General features: G+C 43.4%; 1 pseudogene; it reads left to right on the forward strand.

The window, feature by feature from the left end:
- Window positions 1-13,420: 13,420 nt before the first annotated feature.
- Window positions 13,421-13,539, forward strand: LOC134937292 (5S ribosomal RNA; annotated as a pseudogene).
- Window positions 13,540-13,836: the final 297 nt, after the last annotated feature.

Raw genomic sequence — 13,836 nt, forward strand, 5'->3', positions numbered from 1 at the left:
GTAAAACTTTAAACTTTCTTGTAGACACAGGGGCGGCCAAGTCAGTGATAAATTCGACAGTGGGCATGAGAACCACTGGTAGGACAATTCCAGCCATGGGAGTAACGGGAGTAGTCCAGCACTACCCTGTTAGCAAACCAGCCGAGATTACAATAGGGCCTTTGCATACCAAGCATTCCTTTTTGCTGGCTGCATCGGCACCAACCAATCTCCTGGGAAGAGACTTACTGTGTAAAATGGGGTGCGTCATTTATTGTACTCCTGAAGGTGTATTCTTGGACATGCCTGAGAAACACGCTCAGGAAGTGCGAGACATGTTAGACTCCCCATCAAAATTAATGTCACATACCATTATGACAAATAGGAATCCATCCCAAGTAGAAGAGATGAAATCTCAGATACCAGAGTCACTTTGGACAAAAGACGGACAGGACACTGGATTAATGGCAAACGTAGCTCCAGTAGTTGTACAAGTAAAATATGGTAGGATAGCTCCAAAAATCCCACAGTATCCTCTGAAGCCAGAGGTGGAGTTAGGAGTTTTCCCAGTAATAGAGCGCTTGCTACAACAGGGCATTCTGGTAAGAACGTCCAGCACTGCCAATAGTCCCATCTTCCCTGTTAAAAAGAGTGGAGGGAGGGGTTACAGGCTAGTGCAGGATCTAAGGGGGATTAACAAAATAGTTGAGAGTCAGTTCCCCGTAGTGCCAAATCCAGCTGTCATCCTAATGCAAATCCCTCCCACTGCCAAATTTTTCACTGTTATTGACCTCTGCTCCGCTTTCTTTTCGGTACCTCTACACCCTGACAGCCAATATTTGTTTGCATTCACATACAGAGGAGTCCAATACACGTGGACTCGATTACCCCAAGGTTTCATAGATAGTCCAAGTATATTTTCTCAGGCTTTGCATGATTGTTTACAGTCTTTCCAACCAGAGAGTGGATCAGTATTGATACAGTATGTGGATGATCTACTGCTGTGTTCAGATTCACTGGAAGCATCCCTGAAGGATACGAAACAGCTCCTGTTTCATCTTTCAGACACAGGACACAAGGTTTCCAAAGATAAGTTACAATTATGCCAAACTAAGGTAAAATATTTGGGACACTGTCTAACACAAGGACTGAGACACCTGACCGCTGATAGAATCCAAGCAATTAGAGACATGACTCTGCCACAAACCCAGCAACAGATCAGAACGTTTTTAGGAATGTGTGGGTATTGCCGTAATTGGATCCCAGGGTTTTCCATTTTGGCGTTACCTTTGCAGGAAATGGTCTCCTCAAACAAACCTGGTCGGATTTCGCATACAGACGAGTCTGAGATGGCATTTGAGAGACTCAAACAGTGCCTAACGCAGGCACCAGCATTAGGTATGCCAGACTATGGGAAACCCTTTGAACTATACGGAACAGAAAGTGCTGGTTGCGCGGCAGGTGTACTAACCCAAAAGCACGGTGATGCCAGCAGGCCAGTTGCATACTACAGCGCTCAGCTAGACACGGTAGCGCGATCCCTCCCCACATGCTTGCGAAGCGTTGCTGCGATAGCATTGCTAGTGACAAAAAGCGAAGATGTCGTGCTAGGCCACAACCTCACAATCCATACGCCACATGCAGTGTCAGCCTTATTGAATTCTGCCCAAACCAGACACGTCTCATCAGCGAGATTTACAAGATGGGAATTGGCACTAATGGCCCCCGTAAACATCACCATAAGGAGATGCAGTGCCTTAAATCCTGCAACATATCTCCCAGGTGTGCCTGGTCAGGCACAAAGGGTGGAAGGTGAGAGTGATGGGGAAGGAGGATTTAATACAAAGGAAGATACACATGATTGTATGGAATATTTGACCCAAAATTTTACCGCAAGGCCTGACATCAGTGACAACCCACTGGAAGATGCAGAACTCACGTTCTACACGGACGGTAGTTGTCATAGACAGTCAGACTCGGGAGACTTGTGTACTGGATACGCAGTCGTAGATGACCAAGACACCATAGAAGCGGAACCGCTAGGCCCACCTCACTCAGCCCAGGTGGCTGAACTGGTCGCCCTAACCAGAGCATGTGAATTGGCTAAGGGTAAGTCAGCCAATATCTACACCGATTCTAGGTACGCATTTGGGGTAGTCCATGATTTCGGAGCCCTATGGCGTCTCAGAAATTTCATGACGGCAGCTGGTACACCGGTAGCGCATGCAGCTCACATAAAAAGGCTTCTAACAGCGATACAGGAACCCGACAGAGTGGCTGTTATCAAGTGTAAAGCACACACATATAGCCAAGACCCGGTATCACTTGGTAACAGCCGAGCAGACGAAGCGGCTAAGTTAGCAGCTGCTACCCCCATACAGACAGACACCACACAATTGATGGTATTTAATACCATTAACACACAGAAGTTGTGTGAAATGCAAAATTTGTGTTCCACACAGGAAAAGGCAGTCTGGAAGGCAAAGGGATATGGCCAGGAGTCCTCAGGGCTCTGGACGGATGGACATGGTAAACCGGTGGCACCCAGAGCATACCTTCCATGTCTGGCTGAAGCAGCTCACGGGCTGACTCATCTAGGCAAGGAGGGGATGTGCAAGTTGGTAAGAGCATATTGGTCCGCCCCAGGATTCTCCTCTCATGCGAGTAAAAGAGCAATGTCATGCCTTACTTGTTTGAGAAAGAATATTGGAAAAGCAATACCTACAGAACCATCCCATATCCCACCTGCCGGCGGCCCTTTCCAGGTAATACAGATTGACTTAATCCAATTACCCCCTTGTCGGAATTTGAAATATGTACTTGTCTGTATAGATGTTTTCTCGAACTGGGTCGAAGCATTTCCTGCGGCTACAAATACCGCTATGTTTACAGCTAAGAAAATTGTGCTGGAATTTGTATGTAGATATGGTATCCCTAGAATAATCGAAAGTGATAGGGTTACCCATTTTACAGGTGATGTCTTTCAAGGAATGTGTAAGTTGATGGGAATTGATAGCAAGCTGCACACTCCGTACCGTCCACAGGCAAGTGCGAAGGTCGAAAGAGTGAACAGCACTATTAAAAATAAATTGAGTAAAGTGATGGCAGAGACAGGATTGACATGGCCAGAAGCTTTACCCATTGTATTGTACAGTATCAGAACCACTCCCAGGTCCCCTCTTAATCTGTCTCCTTTTGAAATCTTGTTTGGTCGACAACCGCATGTCATGATTAACCCTCAGGATGATTTGAAATGTAACAATGAAGTAACTGTAAAGTACTTGATTAACATGAGCAAACAGTTACGGAATCAAAATGATAATCTGAAGTTGGTGATTCCTGATCTACCTGATAGTAATTGTCATGACATTGAACCTGGGGATTATGTAATGATACGGAATTTTCTACGCTCAGGTTGCCTTATTGACAGATGGGAAGGACCGTACCAGGTCTTATTGACTAGCACTACAGCATTGAAGGTTGCTGAGAGAGAGACTTGGGTCCATTCATCCCACTGCAAGAAGGTTGCTGATCCAGAGAAGTCCCGTGATAAGGAACAGACGGTAGAGGTTGTATCACTGGAGTGTCTGTTCCAGGAGGACTGAGGCGGCACCTGAGCCTTGAAGACCGAGAGCTGTTGTCGACTCCCCACTCCCTTTTATTGTTTTTCTCCACTTCCCATCCCCTCTCCCTTGAAATTTCTTTTTCCCCCTTCTCATTCTTCTCCATTTCCTCCTCAAAGATGGACTTGCCCCAAGAGACTGTGATCCGGATTTTCCTGTTAACCATGATGTTGACCAGAGCAGTCTGTTCCGGCGAGAGTACCATGGAGGTCGAGAGAGGGTCTGGAATGGGTTCTGATGATAAAGATGGAGGCGTAGTTTTCCAAGATCAACCTAACCAACAAGCAAAGGCGAGTATCAGAAAACGATCCGATAGCATTGACCATAGAAGAAATTGTGACGGATTGTTAGCTGAAGAAAACTGTATCTGTAGGCTTTGTAACAATGTCATTGAGGATGGGTGCATTAAGAAATGCCAATCCAGTTTTAATATCCATATGGACCGGCATCCATTGAGTGACTATCACTCCTTAGTGGGTAATGTGTTAAACAAAACAGATTGTTGGGTATGCTCTCAAGTACCTCAAGGTCATAGCAAATCAGGGCTAGTACCATTTCCTTTAACGATAGGGGAGGTACTTGAGTTAAATGGTGGGAGACCGGTGGACCGGAGGTTTAATATCTCCAACCCTCCTAGTTTGAAGCTCCACCAATACCATGTGGATAGGTCCCTATTATGTTTCAACATCTCCAACCCCAGAAAGCCGGGAAATTGGGAAGTGTCATGGAGTAACCACACCATGACCTTTTCGCATAGAGCAGATAGAATGCCTACAGATACAGAGCTTGTACGCCACATAGCCAGTAGAGGAAAGTCTTTCAGGTATAGATATACCTTAGGAAATAGGATTACTAGAGTTGGAGAAGTATCACCAGGATACTGTGCACATATCGTACAGCCTGATACGTGCATTAAGCAGATGGAAGAATTAGGATCAGGAGATTTCACCTGGAAAAGTGTGTAATATGGTTATGTCCTTCTCCGTCCCATATGTTCTCCCCGATGATGCATATTTCATATGTGGGAGAAAGGCGTACAAGTGGCTTACCCCAAACTCTGAAGGATTGTGTTATATTGGAAAAGTATTGCCTGAAGTAATGACTGTAACACATGACAAAATGAAAGACATACACCGTGGTGCCCAAGCTCCTTATACTCACACTCATTACGAGCACCTCGTTAAAAGACAACTGTCAGAAAGGTTAGAGCATCCGGCCTCTGATCTGATCCATGAATCCACCGGGATTCAGGTTCTGGTGGCGTTAGATTTCACTCGCACCGCTCGAGGAGTGATGAATTATAGATACATCTCTGCGCTCGCAAATTTGTTAGATAATATCACTGAAATGTATGACGACACGTTTAGATATACTGGAAGGGAACTCCAAGCTTACAAAACAGAACTGGTACAGCATAGAATGGTTCTTAATTACCTCACAGCAGTGACAGGCGGATATTGTGTTACATTGGCAACACAGTACGGCGTGAAGTGTTGCACGTATATCACGAATAGCACCGAGGATCCGGTAGAGGTCATAGACCAACAGATGGACGATATTCTCCAATTGAAGTGGGAATTTCGCCGAAAACACAATCTCACTCTTGCTGCTGTAGGTAATGAGCTGACTGGTTGGGTGTCATGGTTGAACCCGCGAAATTGGTTCTCCGGTTTGGGAGACTGGGCTCAAGGATGTTGGGAAGTTTCTACTATGTATCTTGGGTGTCGTTATATCGATTGGATTGATATTTAGATGCGGGCAGGCTTTAATGAGGTGCAAACAAAGTACAAGAGTGATGAGTTTGAGGAGTGAGGAAACTGTAATTAACCTGGATTTGATTTATGACCCAACGATAGAAACAATGATGTGATGAAAATGCGATTATACGGTCCGTTTCTTTCACCTGTTTTTCTGGTTTTTCTCCAAGATAACAAGACCCCCTTGGACGAGGAAGTTGACAAGACGCCATACAGACAACGGATTGACCGAAGAAGAAGTTTTGACCACTTGAGATACGGACATTTGATGAACTTTGCCATGGATCCCCAGTTTCCCTAGAATTCTTAAACTTACGCTAGCCCAACATTTTTTGTAAATCTAATGGCTTTGACAAAGCTTTTTGCTCACCCCTAATGGGCAAAACAGCGCAAAGAAGACGACTTTCAACTGATACCGAACAAAACTTCCGCCGACAGATGTACAATTAACCTGACATAGAATATTACTGCATTTTCCATAAGTGTTCTTTATCTTCATCTCTACAACCCTCAGGTAATGACACACATAGTCGATAGGGAATACAGGCACAGATATCAGCAACCACATACCTTCCCCATTCATGCATCATCAACTAAAATGTGCTTCCCCATTTTGTTACAACTGAAAGCCGAAATGAGCTCGGTAGAGTTTGACAGCCCATCCACAGACCCTTAATACGGGATAAGAAGGAATTCAAATGTATACTTCGCAATACCTCGAAGCTTGATTTACAACACGTACGGCACGATGATACATGACCCCCCAAACATGGACTCATACACACATGCTTCTGCTATCTCACTAGGTCATACCCTCTTCCCACCTACTCCTCTCTCCTCCCTTACCCAACCATGGAAATGAATTAACCCCTGACATATATTTTTCTCCTTTTGAAATGTTTTAGAAGGTGGCAGTTATTATTGACTGCCAAAGGGTGGACTGTCAAAGTCAGAAAAATATCTCTATGCACACTGCCATATTTGCACCTCATTCAGGTCCGCGCTGCGCATGCGTGCGCTCTCCCGTGAATGCGTATACCCGCTGTTGCGTGCACCCGCTGGTGCTCGGTATGCGTATTTACGGTAGAGTGTATGTAATCGTAGCGTGCGACTCATTCGTTACATATTTTCACTAATAATGTATTTTGTAGATCATGGTCCCTTTGATAGATTCTGAAAGTTTGATTAACATAGCATGTTCCTGAACGGAGAGATTCCTCTTTGTATTGTACGAAGGGTCTAACAGGAGTCATACAGTAGTGTTTGGTACCCATCGGAAGAGTATTTAAATAGCAATATTCCGGTGTTGGTTTGGAGCGGATTAATCGCTCGTGCGAATAGTTATGGACATAACAAGTTATGTCCATATTCTATTATTTGTTCTTATTTAGTCATGCGGCGGGAAAACCTGTATCCCACCCACCTGAACAGTTGGAAACAGTCACAGCCCACCTGTATGAATCAACCTATGACCTTTTGTTATAATGCGAAGCCGAATTCCTGTGTCCAATGGACAATGAGATTGTAGGGACCATTGAATTGTATTGTGTGTGGGGCATAAATAGGCAGGCCGACCATATCCAACTTCACTCTCATCAACGGTTCTCATTGCTGATAATCGGGAGCTGGATATCGAGGCGCATGCGATCGTTTCCCATTGTGCGTAAGTTTTCTCCGTAATCATATTGTCTTACTGTGAGCCATCATCTCTCATCTCTCTCATCTCTCCTTTCTCTTTCTCTCGTATTTTCCCTTTATTGTATTGTATTGTATTTCCTGTATAGTTATCTGGTTAGTTGGTTTATGTTATATTGTAGTGTATCATTTGTACTGTGATTCCCTTTGCAAGTATAATAGTCATAATACATATAATAGGTTTCGGACCCTAAGCCCAGGTATCTGTGTATTTCTTATAGTGTTAAGTATTCTCTGAGCGTCGGTGACGCTCAAGCAGCTTTGTAGTTAATCAGGTTACACCAGGTTGCACTTACACTCTGTCTCTACACTAAGGTTTACTGTGTATCTCATTGTTAAAGGTATAGATATAAAGGTTTAACGTTGTGAGCGTCTGCATCGCTGGTGATCTCCTCGTGGTCTCGAGCGTCCGCTACGCTACAGCGAATCATTACGTTAGTCGGCAGCCAATAACGTGCCTGCCTGTGATCACTGGGCCGTAAGCGAACGTGACGCTTGAGCGTCTCGACTACGGTTGAGCGATCGCTACGCAACTTGCGTACCCTTACGGTACTTCTTACGTAGATAGCGTACAGTGTTCTTAGACCTCTTAAAGTGTTTTATATAAGATAAATATTTAGCTTTATCAGAGGGCCGCATCGGCGGTGTCCGCTGGAAAGCGTGTGTGGGCGGAAGTCGTCACCTTCACTTCCGCCCATACTCGGCTCCAGCGGGTTGGTATGGTTGTGTTGATCACGTGTGGGGACCGTGATCGGCATGCGCGTTGGGAGAAGTGTATGGGCGGAGGTCATTACCTGCACTTCCGCCCAAACTATGGCTCGGCGGGTTGCTATGGTTACTGAGATTAGCTTGCAGGGTGAAAGGACGGACGATGTATTCCGCTAAGAGCGGAAAGGTCTGCTGTACTTAAAGCCTTATGGTTGGGTACACAGGAATGTTAAGATATGCATAGGTCAGTAAATAAAAATAATAAATAATGAGAAGTAATAAATAAATAAAGAACAGAAGCAGGGAGGGGGGGAGTGGTCAGGGTGCTCCACCCCCTTACCTGCTGGGCTGATTAGACATATTGTGTCTGGGTTTATTTTAGGTGAAATGGGGCAAATGATGGCGCTCATGATCGTTAGGTAGGAAGGGGGGATAAAATATCAAGTGTACTGCTGTAAATCTATGAAGAAAATAAATAAAAAAATACATATAAAAATATAAAAAATATATATAAAAATATAAAAATAAAAAATAAATAAAAAATAATAATAATATAATAATATAAAAATATATAATGATGATAAGTATAAAAATGTGTGAAAAAATGTGGTAAGTTATAGAAGCAAGGGTGAATTTTGGATGTGCATATAGGGGAAGGGTGGGTGGATTTTGGACAGTGTGAGTGATGGGGGGAAAAAAAGGGGGGTGTAGGAAATGAAATGTAGTAATTGGGAAGGAATGCAGTGAGTGATTAATGGGTGTGGAGGTGTGAAATGCTTGACTGGGTTGACATACCCAGGAACCTGGCGGTGAGTCTGAAGTGTACTAGGTTAATATATGACCGAAGGTATGTGCTGTATACAAGGTGCCTGTAGTGATGCAAAATGGTGTGTGGAAAGTGGTGTATACTGTTGGGCATGAAAAAAAGGGGGGGGGGAAGAGAAAAAGGGGGAAGGTGGGGAAAAAAGGGGGGGGGGAGGGATTAATTTTGTGATAAACGGTGTATGGGTGAGTAGTGCCTAAACCTCATTATGCAGGTGATGTGACTGATGGTATGAGGGTGTATTGCTAGTAAAAATTGGTGAGTGGCACTAGTCCTGTGTGAGGTGCGGATGGGAAAGGTTGGTGACAGGATGAGTAAGGTTGGTGACAGGATGAGTTTTGGTGGTAGACCTATCTAGATAATACTAATTGTAGGGAGTGCGATACATGTAGAATCTCACAAAAAGACACTATAGTTAATATTCTCATTAAGGCCATTGGGTCGAAGACCATTCAGCTTAAAAGTCCATTCACTCTCTTTTCTCAAGAGTTCTTTGGTAATGTCACCGCCTCTAATTCCCAGGTGAATTTGTTCCAAGCCAAAGATCTTGAAGTCATTCTGGTGATCCTTATGAAAGGTGTAGAAGTGTCTTGCAACAGTTGTTAGCTGCTTCATCCTGGCAAGATCCGTGGCGGCATTTCGACAGGTGCCCAGATGTTCCAAGGCTCTTTCCTTGAGTTTACGCGTTGTCATGCCTATATACCTTGCGTCACAGCTACACGTAACACAATAAATTAATGCTTGTGTGTCACAATTGAAGAATTGTTTAATCCTTATGTTCTTTCCATATCTGTCCACCACTGAGTTTGTTTTTAGGATATGGGGGCATATTTTGCATTTGCCACAGGGAAAAGAGCCTGTCACTTTAGTATTTGCTGGTATCCCACTTGTCATGTAGTCCGTTATCTGACTTTGTCTTGTTGTCTCACGGACAAAATGACTTCTAACCAAGTGGTCCTTGATATTTCTGTACCTTCGCCAGCTCATGTTAATTTTGGAATCAACATACGGTGATATGTCCGTATCTAATTGCAGAATGGGCAGATGTTTTTCAATTGCCTGTTTTAGGAGCTTCCATTCAGGACAGAAGGTTCCAATGAACCTGACTTTGGTATCCTCATCCTTGTTTTTGGGTTGCCGTTGAGAGATCAGACTATCCCTACTGGTGTGTAGGGCTTCCTTTTGGGCCCGCTTCAGAGAGCGCTTACTGTATCCCCTTTCACGGAGCCGATCTATCAATTCATGGCTTTTTCTCTTGTAGACACCTACCTCTGAACAATTACGCCTCAGTCTCAGAAATTCTCCCTTGGGAATGTTCTCAATTGTGGGAGGGAAGTGTGCGCTGGTTTGGAGGAGAATGCTGTTAGTGGCGGTTTCTTTTCTGTAGAGTTCTGTGGCTAAGGTGCCCTCGGGAGACTTATAGACCTGTAGGTCCAAGAAGGCAACCTTGTCTTTGCTGATCGTATGAGTTAGTTTAATATTTAGGTTATTGTTATTAAGATGATGAATGAATGCCAGCAGGAGTTCCTCTGTGCCGTCCCAGATGATGAAGATATCATCTATGTAGCGGAGCCAAATTAGTACATGATCAGTGTATCTGTCATTCTGTTCATTGAAAACGTGAGTCTGTTCCCATCTGCCCAGGAATAAGTTAGCATACGTTGGTGCGCAGGCCGCGCCCATCGCGGTACCCCTGACTTGTAAGTAAAAGCGATCCTGGAAGGTGAAGTGGTTCTTCTCTAATACGAATTTCATCAGATTAAATAATAAGGAGTTGAAATCATCATCCTTTCTGAAATCCAGAAAATGTCTAACTGCCTCGAGACCCACTTGGTGATCGATACTCGTATACAGGGCTTCTACGTCCAGAGTAGCCAGTAGAAAGTGCTCCTCAAAGTTAATGTCTTGTATCTTACGGAGCAGGTCTGAGGTGTCTTGTAGGTAAGATGGCAAATGTAACACGTATTCCCGCAGATGTAAGTCGAGGAACCTACTTGGTTGTTCTAGCATCCCTCCATTCCCAGACATAATTGGTCTGCCAGGTGGTCTTTGGATGTTTTTATGGACCTTGGGAAGGAGGTAGAAGGTGGGTATCCTGGGATTGGTGATAGACAGATATTTATGTTCCTGTTTGGTGATTGTTCCAGTAGATGCTGCTTCATCGATCAGTTGGGAGTATTCTCTCATGAATTGTGGAATCGGATTGTGGGAAAGTTTCTTGTAACAGGCCGTCTGATTCAATTGTCGGAGTGCCTCAATGGTATACATCTCAGTGGGCCAGAGAACGATATTCCCACCTTTATCGGATGGTTTAATAACCACATCTTTCCAGGTATTCAGTTGTTTCAATGCTTGTCTTTCCTCTTTCTTCAAATTATCTGGAAATCTATGGTGTTTGTTAAGATTTTGTATGTGAAATCCAAAATTCACCCTTGCTTCTATAACTTACCACATTTTTTCACACATTTTTATACTTATCATCATTATATATTTTTATATTATTATATTATTATTATATTATTATTATATTTTTTTTTATTTTTTATTTTTTTATTTTTATATATATTTTTTATATTTTTATATGTATTTTTTTATTTATTTTCTTCATAGATTTACAGCAGTACACTTGATATTTTATCCCCCCTTCCTACCTAACGATCATGAGCGCCATCATTTGCCCCATTTCACCTAAAATAAACCCAGACACAATATGTCTAATCAGCCCAGCAGGTAAGGGGGTGGAGCACCCTGACCACTCCCCCCCTCCCTGCTTCTGTTCTTTATTTATTTATTACTTCTCATTATTTATTATTTTTATTTACTGACCTATGCATATCTTAACATTCCTGTGTACCCAACCATAAGGCTTTAAGTACAGCAGACCTTTCCGCTCTTAGCGGAATACATCGTCCGTCCTTTCACCCTGCAAGCTAATCTCAGTAACCATAGCAACCCGCCGAGCCATAGTTTGGGCGGAAGTGGAGGTAATGACCTCCGCCCATACACTTCTCCCAACGCGCATGCCGATCACGTTCCCCACACGTGATCAACACAGTAACCATACCAACCCGCTGGAGCCGAGTATGGGCGGAAGTGAAGGTGACGACTTCCGCCCACACACGCTTTCCAGCGGACACCGCCGATGCGGCCCTCTTATGATTACAGTTAACCTGACAGCAGGTATTCACAGGGGCAACTTGCATTCCACCCACAGCCCACATAAGCGGACCTATAACCACGGGCACCTTCCCTGTCCACAATATAGCCACACAGTGAGGGCGGAAGTGGTGAGTACAACTTCCGCCCCACTCTGGCTAATCCATCACTATCAGTCCTCCCCACAAGCAGGCCGTCCAATAATTACCTGTCCAGGCTAACCCCGCCCTCAAGACAGTCATTGGCTGACGCTAATTACAGGCTCCATTAAAAACTCAGGCCACTGACTTCCAGTAGCTGCTCAGAATGAAAGTGAACAAGCCCGTTACCGGGTGAAACGCGTTTTTTCTAAGGGGCACCTCTCATGTCGGACATCTGAATGGGTGATATTCAATAATATTTTTTCATATCTCATTTAGGGCATTTTTGTCCATTTGTCATTATAATATGTGATTTCTAATACCCTACGATAGGTGTGCTTTGTAAGGGGCACCTCTTACGTCTGACATCCAAATGGGTGATATTTAATACTTTATTCATCTTTTTGTGGGTACCTTTACCTATCTGTTATCATAAATAGAGATATCTATTAACCTTTGACAGGTGTGCACAATTTTTCAACAGTGTGTTTTTTTCTGTGCTTGTTCAGCAGGCACACCACCTGCTATACCCTATTATAGGAGTGCACATTTAAACAATTTGTTTTTTCTGCTGTATTAACAGGCACACCACCTGTTGGCTACTTAAAAGTCACAGGATTTTTCAAACAAAAATATTTATTTTCTCTGGGTGGTAATAATAAATAATTGTTTTGTACTGCCTGATTACAGGCTCTTTCTGCTGTGTTAACAGGCACACACAAGGTAAATCCACACAAAATCTCTGTCACAGTTGGGTTGAACCCTCATGCTTTAGCCAATAATTGTATATTCTTCAGGAACCACTGGTGCTATATCTCATGCCCCTAGAGAAGGAGCATTGCATATCTGTTCATATATATATTTTTATGTATGCATACTAAGCACGAATATCTCTGCGTGCTTCAGGCAATTACATTTGTGGGACTTATATCATTCGGTTCCACCAGTGGTCTGCGCCAGACAGTGCTTTAAAAGCAACTCGAGGGTACTGTCCCCCTGACGACCCGTTACCAAGGAGACAGTTAATAACTCAGAACTTTGCCACTGTCAGTTGTGACCAGTTTTTCTAGTTATTTTATAGGATGTGTGGAACATACCAAATCCAGTACCCAGCATAATAGTACTAAAGATATATATCAATGTGTCAATACATGGATATTCTGATTACATTCTTCGGTATTTCCTTCCTTTTTGTGATATCCGCATGATACTGTCCACTATCACCAAGATTTATATATTCAATTTAAATCAGACAGGTGATCCTAAGGAAATCAAGAACTCCAAATATTTATCCTTTATGACTGTGTAAATTCTTGACTACGTTCCCACTTTCCTTCTTTACGTGAACTCTCATCCACGATTCAGGCGGACCAGTCCCCTAGGGTACACGTCTTGCCAGTCTAACGTGGACAGCAGATTCACACCTAATTATCTATCGGTATTTATTCAATCATTTTATAATTCCGTAATATTCTCTCCCGAGAAGGAATCTATCCTTCCGTTTCGGTGCACTCTCATTGGCGATATAGGGCAATTTCTCTCTACGACCATACCCCTCCGTTCACGCCCAATCTCGTCCGATCTTGGAAGCTAAACGGAGGTGGGCTGGGTCAGTACCTAGACGGGTGACTACTAGGGAATACCCGGTGAAGTAGAAAGATCCTCCTATGGTATTAACGCCAACAGCAGTATCACTACTTCACTGATTCCAACTACTTTCCTAATCTTCCTATGAATTACCTATTAAAGACAGTGGCAAGTTACTAAAAATCATTTCATAGTGTGTGGGCTCTCCCACCCACTAATCCAACCCTAATCCGGGCCGCATTAATACAAACAAAGTTTGTACAGATCTCAGGCAGACAGAGGCAGTTTGTGATGTAGCTACCTTCCATTATGCAATTATCCAGGTATAATTAAGATCTGAACATTTCACACATTATTTTGCAACATAA

This window comes from Pseudophryne corroboree, chromosome 6 (genome assembly GCF_028390025.1).
Source record: "Pseudophryne corroboree isolate aPseCor3 chromosome 6, aPseCor3.hap2, whole genome shotgun sequence".
NCBI lineage: Eukaryota > Metazoa > Chordata > Amphibia > Anura > Myobatrachidae > Pseudophryne > Pseudophryne corroboree.